The following is a 15,214-nucleotide window of genomic DNA, read 5'->3' as shown; positions in this document are numbered from 1 at the left end:
GTAAAGAAGGTCTGGGGCATTCAGAACGGAGTTTAGATCTGACTTGCTTGTCCAATGGCAAATGTAGTTTTGCAGTAATATAATCTCCCACGTGGTCTGAGGGTAGCCACTCCGTGGAGTTAGGATGGTGGATCAATTTAGTGTTGAACATGGGATTGTCATCTGAGTCTAGAATTGTTTTGGAATCAAAACTGCAAGAGAGAAAATGTTTGCTTTTTAGGAAGAGAACCAGACCAGAAATCTGAACTATGCGTGTCATCCGCATCATCATCTGAACCAGGGTCATCCAGATCGTCATATGTGTCTTTTATAGTAGAAATCACAATCTTTTGGGCAGGAGATAAATGTTTGGTTTTTGACTTACGCTTTCTGCCTGAAGTTCCCCCCTCCTGGTTAGGAGACCTGTGAAGAACATCGTCCTCTATCAATTGTAAGGAAGACTCACCATCCAAAAGCGCAGAATTAGATTTAGTTTGAGTATTTTGAGAAGCCACCGTGGCTTTGTGCTTTCTGCTTTCCCCCGCAGATAGGGCCAGGGTAGATTGTGACATAAAAGATGACACAGTATTCTCAAATTGCTTTGGAAACCTTGGCCATTGAGGCTGACACCGCCTTGGCAACAGAGGATTGAATAAATTTATTTAAATTACTTTTAAACTCCTCTTCACTGTTATTAATTTCATTTAGAAAGGATGAAAAATCCATTTTGGTAAGGAAAAGGTTAAAAAATTAAGGAGAGTGTTCTGGGAGGAGATTTCAGTGAGGAAGGGAGGGGCAAACTGTTGAAGCCGATGAAGAGGGGTGTAACAGGCCTAAGGAAGGACCGCGCCCTCACAGGAAATAGCAACGATGTATTGCGCTATGACAATGTGGTTGGAGCTCCGTAATGAAGGGCCCCGCGGGAGTAGCACAATGATGATTCTGAGGCGCCAGGAAGGAGCACGTAGATGACGCGCCTTGTCAGACAGCAGAGACGCGTCATTAACCAGGAGCCGTTAAGGCCGGCACCAAGAGGTAACGGGTGGAGAGGGGAGCCTGAAAACTGTAGAATAATGTCATGAAGCAACAAAGAGCAAGAGGAAACTTCAATAAACCATTAAATACGTCTTAAACTAAACACAACTTGCACAATATGCTATATAGGATACCATTTGGCATGTAATGGAAAGTATACTTATCTTGACTGCAAGCAACAAGAAAAGAGGTCTGCTTGCGGTCAAGATTTGTATACCTTACGTAGCTGCCTGTCTCTGATTGGTGTATGATATATTCTGTTGTTTTCCATTGGCTGCTTGTTCGCTTGCCCTTGGGATTGGTTCTATGTTTAATGATTGTGGCTGCTATTCGATTAAAAGCAAGAAAAGATAGCATAATATGAGCCTCCGGTCTTGTCATAAAATTATAATTTAAAGAATATATCTTTATCATGCTGAGACAAATAGGATGATAGAAAGATTTAGTAGGACACTGGAAGAGGGAATAGAATTGGTGAAAAGTGTAGAAAGGATTTGAAAGGGATGAGCTAAATTTTAAGGTTGAGGTGTACAGGTTATGTCTGCACCCTATGATCGAGAAAGTGTATATTAAGTCATTCAGGGGATGTAAGGAGAATACTAATGTATGTATGGATGAAAATGAAGAACAAAAGTGAGTGTGTGAAAAATGTTGGAAGAGATTTGCAGACAGAAGGAGTTCAGGAAGCAAGTGGCAATAAAGACTAAATTTGGTGGTGGGTTTGACTAAAGTCAATGATTTAGCAGCTATGAAAGTGTCTTAGGATCTTAAGGTGGGGTCAAAATTTGACAGAAAATTGGTCTGGGAACCAAAATAAAAGTAGCACCCATTAGTGAACCATACGGTTGAAAAAAGTGATACAAATTTGCAAATTGGGGCAGTTTTGAACTTGCAAAGACACACTGTCATAAGGATTTGAGCTTGTTGCAGGCAATGCTTATTTAGTATTAGGGAAGTCAACAATAAAAACCGGCCCAGCAGATCATAAAATCAATCTGAAAAGAGTCAATAAACGGCCACAACACTGACCTTTCAGTGCAGCCAATCTGGCACTGCCTGATTGTCCTATAGGTCAACCCGACCCTGGTAGTGGCTATACTTACCATGGAGATGTTGCTTTGCATCACTTCAGCAAGTAAGGCATGGAAGAAAGCGGGGGTATTTCAAGACATTAACTTTTCAGCAAACAGGAGGAAATAAAGAAAATACATTTTTTAGGAATATGTCTGAAATCTGTGCACCTAAAAGACTGTTCTTGGGTGACTTTCCTTTTGCAGCTTTGGATGCTGACATCCTAGTACTACCTGAGGGTCTGTTTTCTTTTCTTCACTTTTACCGCCAAGTATATTTTGTTATCCATTTGTTTATGTTTTGTGTAAGAAGAGAGATATGAGGCATTCTGGTTAGCTGTCTCTTGTCAATGGAATTAAAATGTTTAATGTGGTGTTGGTGATGGTGATGGGTGGTGACCGAACTGAAGGGAAATTCCATAGTGGCAGCCAGAGGTGACCAGCAGATTAAACATTTTATCATAAATAAACCTACCTGTTATTTTGCTGTTTATTCTTTCTTCATTTGCCAACTAAGGTTACCTTCACACTTAACACTGTCTGGATTTGAATACTGTGTGTTTTTATATAGTTGGCATCACTAAATAAATATCTGATTAGGTTATGCCTGTTCAGCGCTTGCACTGTGCTGATATATCTTATATCTGAAAAGGGCTTACATCCTGTCCCTTTGCTTTTCATTGGTTCCTGTACTTGCCACTCATTTTTCCTCCATTTCTGTTAGCTATAGCATGCTACTTCCTGTTGTTCCTCATGTGTTTGCTCTTATCAGTGTCACAAGGCCCAACTACTATTTTCATCCACTTTTGTGGACCTTTTTTTTATGTTTTGCAAAGTTTCGCTCTCCCTTATTCACTTTGGCAAATGTCTCTAGCGTAGTAGAGTCATATTGCTCACTTTTAACACACCCACTACTACATAGGCTGAGTTCTTCCTTTTTAGTCTGTAATACGTGACCAATATTTTATCCTGGCCTGCTCCTGACCACAACTCCCATAAGTCCCTGTGTCTCCTCCCCTTTGATTTCCCCTTTTCTTCATTCCTTTGGCCTTCTATTTAAGCTGGTGCGCTGTGATTGTTTTAACTGTTTCCTGTTCGTCTGTGCTGTCCCCAAGGTATCGGAGTGCTTTGCATGACTACCAGCTGCATTTATATGTACACAGCTCACAGACCATGCATTAGCAGTGAAGGGCTTGTCATTACATAAGGACACAGCATACACACTGCGCAGTGGCAACAAAGGGCTTGTTTAAACTAGAAGTTATATTGAAAGTGCACATGTTTTTAACGGCGTTTAAAAAAAAAAAAAAAACTGAAGAGATCTTTGTGCACAAATAGAAGGCAGATTATGACATCAACTGAGGCCATTGCTTCCTTACATTCGCTTTGACCAGTCATATGTGGAGGAAAAGAACAAGATGGCCGGTGCTGCTTTGGGACACATAATGGGAATGCATTTCAGTTGTGCATTCCAAAAGAGTGCCAGCCATCTTGTTTCAGTTACAGACAGCTGGAGCGTGCCTGCGCTGTCCGTTGTCGTGACATGAAGCTCCCATCAACTTTCTACTGTTACCTTTTATTGGCGATGCTGCAGCATAGGAAACAGGTTTGAGTCCTGGTGCCCACTCAACATTCTGTTATTCTGTGCAAAAGCCAATGCTTGTTTTCTCCTTGGCATTTTCTGAACACAAAGCTTACTAGTAAATATTTGCATATGGCATTATGCTTGTAGGAATGCTGTTTTGTATTTACGGACGTGTTGGATTTTAGGGAGCACCCGGTGCCAAGTGTGTTTAGGCTTAGGGCTCATGCTTTTTAGGCATTGGACCCTCCCTGCACACTGTCACTCCTTCTTGAGTCAGGGTACCTTCAGATGCTCTGGCGCTTAGTGTTTGTTTAGTGATCTGGTATGAATTTTCATGCAAGATAAAGCAGATAGAGTAAGGGGCATAACAATGGTTTTGTCGCTGCACTCTTTTTCAGCAGCGGCAGGTGTTCCTGAGCTGCAAGACCATGGCTCACACCCTTCGAGCAGCAATTCTACACACCCCTCAGTAGCATGCATTGCACAACCAGTGATGTCACTGAGGGGGTCATTACTCTCAGCTAATACAGCACCTTGACAGCACTAGGTTATTGCTACCAAGGAAAGTTCAAGTAAGCGTGATTCAGTTTATAATTTTACAGTAATAAACATGCTTTCTGATGCTTTTTCTACGGTTATTTTACCTTCCTAAATGTGAAGGATGTGGGCACAAAATATTCTAATTAATAATCACATAGGCAAAACCTAACACATTTACCAATGCTTGTTTTTATTATGTCATTGCAGTCTTGCAAGACACCTACCAACTAATAGCTGGTATATTGAGCCCATCACACTTATTAGGGGACGTGTTTGTACTGAGCCTATGAGTCATTAAATGTTTTAATTAAACTGCAGAAATTACAGATGCAGTAAAACCTGTTGATGTCCGCATAATTTAGGTAACCACATATCCCCAGTATTTGTTATCCTTTTATCTACACTGACTGCATAAAACTAAGGTTGTTGTTGTCACCTGAGGGTAATCACAATTCAGGTATATGGTATTTATTCGCAACACATCATGGCATTTGGATTAGGTAGGAAAGGGCAACGCATCAGAAATATTTCCACCACACTCCATCATTGCCACTATTGTCACTTCACACACATGCATAAAATGATGCCACTTGTGATGCAAATTGTGTCCTTTTCCAATGTATATACAAACCTGGTAGGACTAGGCCACTGATGGACCTCCAGTGAGCAACATAGACATCCTCTACAGATATGAAAGTACAGGCGTCTGGAGGGTGTTCCACCACAAACATTGTAAGACTGAGTATATGCTACCTCGCTACTTCACAGAATGGGTGGCCCCAGGAGCACAGCGGTGCCAGGCAGAGTGAAACCCCAGAGTGGTTTCCTATTGCTTCAAGGGGTACAACTCAGCATGGGAGCTCATGGGACCCTCAGGGCTACTGGCCAAATTATGATATGTGAGTGTTGTGAGGGCTCAAGTCAGAGAAAGTTCTTAAGTGTCCTAGATATGCCATTCAAGAGCGACCCCAGTGTGCCCTCGTGGTAGATGTCAGAGTAGTTTCCTTGAGGTGCTCCAGAAGCAGCAGTCAGAGTGGATGATCCCAGGGGTACCAATAAAAGTGAATGCCCAAGGGTGCCACAAGGCTACCCCAGGAAAGCATTCTGATCGCCAGGTCAGTCTCTGTTTGGAGGATATCAATTGAACACATGATTAAGTTGTGGACTTCCACATGGGCATCCTAATTGAGCAGAATAATTGATCTGAGCTTTCATCTAATGCTTGGTGTGCAGATTTCTGATACAATGGCACAGATACAGGTGCGGCCTAAAACACTACGTAGGGAAAGAGGAAAGAAACACCTTACCACATTTGAGAAAGCAACAAGTGATTTGTAGCTCAGTTGCCACTGGTGTGGCTGTAAAGTGTGCAGGGCTTGTTAATTAGACATTCCGTTTTTGCTGGTAATCCAACATCTAGGTGGAAGTAAAATGGCCACGTATCACGATGGCAATCACCAAAGAGGAGTTGTGGGGCAAAAGGAAGTTTCGCAGTAGAGCAGAAGGAAGGAAAATCATGCATAAATCTACTCTTAAAAACGCAGTGGATTGAGGTCTAGCAAATTTCTCAGAACTGCCACATAACTGAAAGTAGCCAAAATAACGACCACTGTTCAACAGACAAAACGTTGTCACAAACTGTGGGAATAGAGAAATGGAATGAGTGAGCATATAGCCAAACATATACTGAATAGGAAAGCGGCATATTAACCACGCCCACACTACAGATTTTCCACCTAAAAAAAATATTAAACTCCAGGCCCTGATAAAATCAAGAGCAGGCATGAATATACCCGAACTCCAACACTACTGTGAGCCCACACTAGCGGCAGAATACACACTGCATGAGTTATAGTGCAAGACAACCATGCTTGTTTACCTCAGTTCGACTCGGTCTTGCAGTGGACTGTGCTTCAAGGGCATGGTTGTTAATAACTAAACTTAAGCCTGCAGGATCTTTTTTGCAAATAATAATGTATTAATGTATTATCAAATATATCATCAACATAAGTGAAGTCATACAACCATATTTAAATATTTTAAGAAGTAAACCTTATCAAGCCTGAAAACCTACCTCCTTAACTGATTCCAACCACACATGTGATGCTACAGTGATGTACATGGTCATTATTAAAAGATAGGGGAGACGAAAAAATGACACCTTCACGATACCATTGTTGCAGAAAAAACACCATTCTTGATTTAATGCATTAAATATCCGTCGACTGCAGGAACACTTTCTTCTTCGGGATACTTCAGTCCTGGTCCTGCAAGGTGCAGGAGACCGGTATCTTTGGAATCACATCATCAGATCTTAGATTCTGGCTATGTGTTTTCCACTGTTTCAAAAATTAAAAACATTTTGCATGTGTAGGAAAGTACCATCTTGCCTGGCATGTTACCCCCATATTTCACTGTATATATGTTGTTTTAGTGTATGTGTCACTGGGACCCTGCCAGCCAGGGCCCCAGTGCTCATAAGTGTGCCCTGTATGTGTTCCCTGTGTGATGACTAACTGTCTCACTGAGGCTCTGCTAACCAGAACCTCAGTGGTTATGCTCTCTCTGCTTTCCAAATTGTCACTAACAGGCTAGTGACAAATTTCACCAATTCACATTGGAATACTGGAACACCCTTATAATTCCCTAGTATATGGTACTGAGGTACCCAGGGTATTGGGGTTCCAGGAGATCCCATTGGGCTGCAGCATTTCTTTTGCCACCCATAGGGAGCTCTGACAATTCTTACACAGGCCTGCCACAGCAGTCTGAGTGAAATAACGTCCACATTATTTCACAGCCATTTATCACTGCACTTAAGTAACTTATAAGTCACCTATATGTCTAACCTTCACCTGGTGAAGGTTGGGTGCTAAGTTACTTAGTTTGTGGGCACCCTCTCACTAGCCAAGGTGCCCCCACATTGTTCAGGGCAAATTCCCCGGACTTTGTGAGTGCGGGGACACCATTACACGCGTGCACTATACATAGGTCACTACCTATGTATAGCGTCACAATGGTAACTCCAAACATGGCCATGTAACATGTCTAAGATCATGGAATTGTCACCCAAATGCCATTCTGGCATTGGGGAGACAATTCCATGATCCCCCGAGTCTCTAGCACAGACCCGGGTACTGCCAAACTGCCTTTCCCGGGGTTTCACTGCAGCTGCTGCTGCTGCCAACCCCTCAGACAGGTTTCTGCCCTCCTGGGGTCCAGCCAGGCTTGGCCCAGGAAGGCAGAACAAAGGACTTCCTCAGAGAGAGGGTGTTACACCCTCTCCCTTTGGAAAAAGGTGTCAGGGCTGGGAGGAGTAGCCTCCCCAGCCTCTGGAAATGGTTTGATGGGCACAGATGGTGCCCATCTCTGCATAAGCCAGTCTACACCGGTTCAGGGATCTCCCAGCCCTGCTCTGGTGCGAAACTGGACAAAGGAAAGGGGAGTTACCACTCCCCTGACCTGCACTTCCTAGGGGAGGTGCCCAGAGCTCCTCCAGCGTGCCCCAGACCTCTGCCATCTTGGATTCAGAGGTGTGCTGGCACAGTGGACTGCTCTGAGTGGCCAGGGCCAGCAGGTGACATCAGAGACTCTTTCTGATAGGCTCTTACCTGTGTTACTAGCCTATCCTCCTTCCTAGGTAGCCAAACCTCCTTTTCTGGCTATTTAGGGTCTCTGCTTTGGGGAATTCTTCAGATACCAAATGAAAGGGCTCACCAGAGTTCCTCTGCACTTCTCTCTTCACCTTCTGCCAAAGGATCGACCGCTGACTGCTCAGGACGCCTGCAAAACCGCAACAAAGTAGCAAAGACGACTACTGCAACCTTGTATCGCTGATCCTGCCGCTTTCTCGCCTGTTTCCTGGTGGTGCATGCTCTAGGGGTAGCCTGCCTCCTTCTTGCACCAGGAGCTCTGAAGAAATCTCCCGTGGGACGACGGAATGTTCCCCCTGCAACCGCAGGCAACAAAAGACTGCATCACCAGTCCTCTGGGTCCCCTCTCAGCACGACGAGCGTGGTCCCTGGACCTCAGCAACTCTGTCCAAGTGACTCCCACAGTCCAGTGACTCTTCAGTCCAAGTTTGGTGGAGGTAAGTCCTTGCCTCCCCACGCTAGACTGCATTGCTGGGTACCGCGTGATTTGCAGCTGCTCCCGCTCCTGTGCACTCTTTCAGGCTTTCCTTTGTGCACAGCCAAACCTGGGTCCCCGACACTCTAACCTGTAGTGCACAACCTTCTGAGTTGTCCTCCGGCGTCGTGGGACTCCCTTTTGTGTCTTCGGGTGGACTCTGGTTCACTCCTCTTCCAAGTGCCTGTGCCGGTACTTCTGCGGGTGCTGCCTGCTTCTGTGAGGGCCCCCTATGTCTCCTCATCCAAGTGGCGACATCCTGGTCCCTCCTGGGCCACAGCAGCATCCAAAAACCTTAACCACGACCCTTGCAGCTAGCAAGGCTTGTTTGCGGCCTTTCTGCGTGGGAACACCTCTGCAAGCTTCTTCACGACGTGGGACATCCATCCTCTAAAGGGGAAGTTTCTAGCCCTCTTCGTTCTTGCAGAATCCACAGCTTCTACCATCTGGTGGCAGCTTCTTTGCACCCTCAGCTGGCATTTCCTGGGCATCTGCCCACTCTCGACATTGTTGCGACTCTTGGACTTGGTCCCCTTGTTCCACAGGTACTCAGGTCCGGAAATCCACTTTGGTTGCTTTGCTGGTGTTGGTCTTCCTTGCAGAAACCCCTTATCACGACTTCTGTGCTCTCTGGGGGTTATAGGTGCACTTTACACCTACTTTTCAGGTTCTTGGGGTGGGCTATTTTTCTAACCCTCACTGTTTTCTTACAGTCCCAGCGACCCTCTACAAGCTCACATAGGTTTGGGGTCCATTCGTGGTTCGCATTCCACTTTTGGAGTATATGGTTTGTGTTGCCCCTATACCTATGTGCTCCTATTGCAACCTACTGTAACTTTACATTGCTTGCATTACTTCCTTTTGCTATTACTGCATATTTTTGGTATTGTGTATATAAATCTTGTGTATATTTGGCATCCTCATACTGAGGTTACACACTGAGATACTTTTGGCATATTGTGAAAAATAAAGTACCTTTATTTTTAGTATATCTGTGTATTGTGTTTTCTTATGATGTTGTGCATATGACACCAGTGGTATAGTAGGAGCTTTGCATGTCTCCTAGTTCAGCCTAAGCTGCTCTGCTATAGCTACCTTCTATCAGCCTAAGATGCTAGAAACACCTCTTCTACACTAATAAGGGATAACTGGACCTGGTACAGAGTGTAAGTACCCTTTTGTAGGAAGTTGGCTCTGTATGCACTATTTCAAAGTAAGGAATAGTATGCACAGAGTCCAAGGGTTCCCCTTAGAGGTAAGATAGTGGCAAAAAGAGATAATACTAATGCTCTATTTTGTGGTAGTGTGGTCGAGCAGTAGGCTTATCAAAGGAGTAGTGTTAAGCATTTGTTGTACATACACACAGGCAATAAATGAGGAACACACACTCAGAGACAAATCCAGCCAATAGGTTTTGTTATAGAAAAATATCTTTTCTTAGTTTATTTTAAGAACCATAGGTTCAAATTCTACATGTAATATCTCATTTGAAAGGTATTGCAGGTAAGTACTTTAGGAACTTTGAATCATTACATTAGCATGTATACTTTTCACATAAAACACAATAAGCTGTTTTAAAAGTGGACACAGTGCAATTTTCACAGTTCCTGGGGGAGGTAAGTTTTTGTTAGTTTTGTCAGGTAAGTAAATCACTTACAAGTCTCAGGTTTGGGTCCAAGGTAGCCCACCGTTGGGGGTTCAGAGCAACCACACCAGCAGTTCAGGGCCGGTCAGGTGCAGAGGTCAAAGAGGTGCCCAAAACACATAGGCTTCAATGGAGAGAAGGGGGTGCCCCGGTTCCGGTCTGCCAGCAGGTAAGTACCCGCGTCTTCGGAGGGCAGACCAGGGGGGTTTTGTAGGGCACCGGGGGAGACACAAGTCAGCACAAAAAGTACACCCTCAGCAGCGCGGGGGCGGCCGGGTGCAGTGTGCGAACAAGCGTTGGGTTCTCTGTAGATTTCAATGAGAGATCAAGGGATCTCTTCAGCGGTGCAGGCAGGCAAGGGGGGGGGCTCCTCGGGGTAGCCACCACCTGGGCAAGGGAGAGGGCCTCCTAGGGGTCACTCCTGCACAGGAGTTCTGTTCCTTTAGGTGCTGGGGGCTGCGGGTGCAGGGTCTTTTCCAGCCGTCAGGAAATGGAGTTCAGGCAGTCGCGGTCAGGGGGAGCCTCGGGATTCCCTCTGCAGGCGTTGCTGTGGGGGCTCAGGGGGGACAACTTTGGTTACTCACGGACTCGGAGTCGCCGGAGGGTCCTCCCTGAGGTGTTGGTTCTCCACCAGTCGAGTCGGGGTCGCCGGGTGCAGTGTTGCAAGTCTCACGCTTCTTGCGGGGAGTTGCAGGGGTCTTTAAATCTGCTCCTTGAAACAAAGTTGCAGTTCTTTTGGAGCAGGGCCGCTGTCCTCGGGAGATCCTTGTTTTGTTTGAAGCAGGGCAGTCCTCTGAGGATTCAGAGGTCGCTGGTCCTTTGGAAAGCGTCGCTGGAGCAGGGTTCTTTGGAAGGCAGGAGACAGGCCGGTAGGACTGGGGCCAAAGCAGTTGGTGTCTTCTGTTCTTCCTCTGCAGGGGTTTTTCAGCAGTCTTCTTCTTCTTGTAGGTTTCAGGAATCTAGTTTCTAGGTTCAGGGAGAGCCCTTAAATACTAAATTTAAGGGCGTGTTTAGGTCTGGGGGGTTAGTAGCCAATGGCTACTAGCCCTGAGGGTGAGTACACCCTCTTTGTGCCTCCTCCCAAGGGGAGGGGGTCACATCCCTAATCCTATTGGGGGAATCCTCCATCTGCAAGATGGAGGATTTCTAAAAGTCAGAGTCACCTCAGCTCAGGACACCTTAGGGGCTGTCCTGACTGGCCAGTGACTCCTCCTTGTTTTTCTCATTATCTCTCCTGGACTTGCCGCCAAAAGTGGGGGCTGGGTCCAGGGGGCGGGCATCTCCACTAGCTGGAGTGCCCTGGGGCATTGTAACACGAAGCTTGAGCCTTTGAAGCTCACTGCTAGGTGTTACAGTTCCTGCAGGGGGGAGGTGTGAAGCACCTCCACCCAGAGCAGGCTTTGTTTCTGTCCTCAGAGAGCACAAAGGCTCTCACCGCATGAGGTCAGACACTCGTCTCTCAGCAGCAGGCTGGCACAGACCAGTCAGTCCTGCACTGAACAATTGGGTAAAATACAGGGGGTATCTCTAAGATGCCCTCTGTGTGCATTTTTTAATAAATCCAACACTGCCATCAGTGTGGGTTTATTATTCTGAGAAGTTTGATACTAAACTTCCCAGTATTCAGTGTAGCCATTATGGAGCTGTGGAGTTCGTTTTTGACAGACTCCCAGCCCATATACTCTTATGGCTACCCTGCACTTACAATGTCTAAGGTTTTGCTTAGACACTGTAGGGGCATAGTGCTCATGCACATATGCCCTCACCTGTGGTATAGTGCACCCTGCCTTAGGGCTGTAAGGCCTACTAGAGGGGTGATTTACCTATGCCACAGGCAGTGGGAGGTTGGCATGGCACCCTGAGGGGAGTGCCATGTCGACTTAGTCATTTTCTCCCCATCAGCACACACAAGCTGGCAAGCAGTGTGTCTGTGCTGAGTGAGGGGTCCCTAGGGTGGCATAAGACATGCTGCAGCCCTTAGAGACCTTCCCTGGCATCAGGGCCCTTGGTACCAGGGGTACCAGTTACAAGGGACTTACCTAGGTGCCAGGGTTGTGCCAATTGTGGAAACAATGGTACATTTTAGGTGAAAGAACACTGGTGCTGGGGCCTGGTTAGCAGGGTCCCAGCACACTTCTCAGTCAAGTCAGCATCAGTATCAGGCAAAAAGTGGGGGGTAACTGCAACAGGGAGCCATTTCTTTACACAAGCCCCCCCCAGCCCACAGGCCAGGAGACTCAGCCAAAGCTGGGAGAGTCTTCCTAGTCTGTCAGGCGAGGAAGAGTAGAGGAAATAGGCTGGTTTGTTGCAGGGCCTACTCTGCCTTACATCCTCCTGTTCAGGTCATTCCCTCTGGGGAACTGACCCACTTCCACAGTGATAGGACCTAGTCTGAACTGCCTCTTGTCTGTGCTTTTTATGTCTTCACCCATTCTCTCTATTTTGGGGTTAGAGGTATCCACCTCTGCTAATCTTATCTTAGCCAGGGTCACCCCTAGCTTACCCAAAGAGGTTACCCAGAGCTGGAGTAACCCCACCATGACCAACAGGGTCAGGGGGCCTAACTTGCTATTTGGCAGGGGGTCAGACCACCATGCCAAGGATAGTGCAGCCATAAAGGCTAACACCCAGCAGAGGCCACTGACAGCTATCAGTGCCCAGAACCACACCTTTAGCTCTTCACCTACAAGGGAAGGGGCTAAGTTACAGGCTTCTTTGGGTTCAGGGTGCCTGTCTGCTGTATTAGAGTGGGGGGTTACCACATCTTGTAGTAAACACCCTTCTTCCACTCTTTCTTCTGTTAGCTGAGGAGCCACCCACTCAGGCTTAACAGTTGCCTGACTAGCCAGGACTTCTTGTGGGTCAGGTTGGACTTTATCAGAGCCACTTTTGGAGTTCTCCCCTACTGGAGCAGAATCTCCTTGGCTTGCTGGAACCTTGGCTAAAGGTTGTCCACCTTTCCCACTCTGTTTCCTTTTCTTTTTCTTCTGGGGCCTACTTGCATTTACTGCAGAGGCAGGCACTCCAGAATCCTTGGGAGAGGACTGGCACTGGACCAGTTCCTCTCTTGGGCTCTGACTAACCTCTGGGTAGTCATTTCCAAGGAGACAATCAAGGGGGAGGTCTGTACTGACTACCACCCTTCTCCAGCTAAAAGTCCCACCCACTTCTATGGGCACAAAAGCCACAGGCCTATCAGTGACCCTGTCTGGGCTAACTCTTACTCTGGCCATCTCACCTGGGATGTACTGGTTTGAGAACACCAGCCTGTCATGCACAATAGTGTGACTGGCACAAGTGTCTCTCAGGGCAGTGGCTGGGATTCCATTCACCAGTAGGTGGTGGAAGTGTCTACTTCCCTCTGGAATCTTCAACTCACCTGTTGGGCCCTTTTTCCAGTTGAAGGCTATGAAGACCTCCTCATCTGAGGAGTCATCCCCAATGGCTAAACTGGTCAACCCTGGGATTTTGCTAGGGGGTTTGTTTTTGGGACAAGAAGTGTCCTTGGTGTGGTGCCCTGTCTGTTTACAGTTATGGCACCATGCCTTAGTGGCATCCCAGCTCTTACCCTGGTACCCACCTTTGTTTTGGGTTGTGTCTCGGGGCCCACCCACCTGGTCTGGTTTTTGGGGGCCTACAGAGGACTCTTTTTCTTTGTTTCTAGTGTCACCCACTTTCTCCTGAGGAGGCTTTGTAACCCCTTTCTTTTGGTCACCCCCAGTGGAAGTTTTGGTTACCCTAGTCTTGACCCAGTGGTCTGCCTTCTTTCCCAATTCTTGGGGAGAAATTGGACCTAGGTCTACCAGATACTGATGCAACTTTTCATTGAAGCAGTTACTTAAAATGTGTTCTTTCATAAACAAATTATAAAGCCCAACATAGTCATACACTTCATTTCCAGTTACCCAACCATCCAGTGTTTTCACTGAGTAGTCAACATAATCAACCCAGGTCTGGCTCGAGGATTTTTGAGCCCCCCTGAATCTAATCCTATACTCCTCAGTGGAGAATCCAAAGCCCTCAATCAGGGTACCCTTCATGAGGTCATAAGATTCTGCATCTTTTTTAGAGAGTGTGAGGAGTCTATCCCTACACTTTCCTGTGAACATTTCCCAAAGGAGAGCACCCCAGTGAGATTTGTTCACTTTTCTGGTTTCACAAGCCCTCTCAAAAGCTGTGAACCATTTGGTGATGTCATCACCATCTTCATATTTAGTTACAATCCCTTTGGGGATTTTCAACATGTCAGGAGAATCTCTGACCCTATTTATGTTGCTGCCACCATTGATGGGTCCTAGGCCCATCTCTTGTCTTTCCCTTTCTATGGCTAGGATCTGTCTTTCCAAAGCCAATCTTTTGGCCATCCTGGCTAACTGGATGTCCTCTTCACTGGAGTTATCCTCAGTGATTTCAGAGTTGTTGGTCCCTCCTGTGAGGGAACCAGCATCTCTGACTATTATTTGTGGAGTCAGGGCTTGAGAAGCCCTGTTCTCCCTAGATAGGACTGGTGGGGGGGAATCACCCTCCAAGTCACTATCATCATCCTCTGTGTTGCCATCCTCAGAGGGGTTGGCTCTTTCAAACTCTGCCAACAGCTCCTGGAGCTGTAGTTTGGAGGGTCTAGAGCCCATTGCTATTTTCTTTAGTTTACAGAGTGACCTTAGCTCTCTCATCTGTAGATGGAGGTAAGGTGTGGTGTCGAGTTCCACCACATTCACATCTGTATTAGACATTATGCTTCTAAAAGTTGGAATACTTTTTAAGAAACTAAAACTAGTTCTAGAATCTAATTCAAACTTTTACCAAACTTTTAAACTCTAAAAGAAAATGCTAACAGGGACTAACACAAGGCCCTAGCAGGACTTTTAAGAATTTAGAAAACTTTTCAAATTGCAAAAATCAATTTCTAATGACAATTTTGGAATTTGTCGTGTGATCAGGTATTGGCTGATTAGTCCAGCAAATGCAAAGTCTTGTACCCCACCGCTGATCCACCAATGTAGGAAGTTGGCTCTGTATGCACTATTTCAAAGTAAGGAATAGTATGCACAGAGTCCAAGGGTTCCCCTTAGAGGTAAGATAGTGGCAAAAAGAGATAATACTAATGCTCTATTTTGTGGTAGTGTGGTCGAGCAGTAGGCTTATCAAAGGAGTAGTGTTAAGCATTTGTTGTACATACTCACAGGCAATAAATGAGGAACACACACTCAGAGACAAATCCAGCCAATAGGT

The sequence above is a fragment of the Pleurodeles waltl genome, chromosome 3_1 (genome assembly GCF_031143425.1).
Source record: "Pleurodeles waltl isolate 20211129_DDA chromosome 3_1, aPleWal1.hap1.20221129, whole genome shotgun sequence".
Classification (NCBI taxonomy): Eukaryota; Metazoa; Chordata; class Amphibia; order Caudata; family Salamandridae; genus Pleurodeles; species Pleurodeles waltl.
This window is presented reverse-complemented; position numbering follows the sequence as displayed.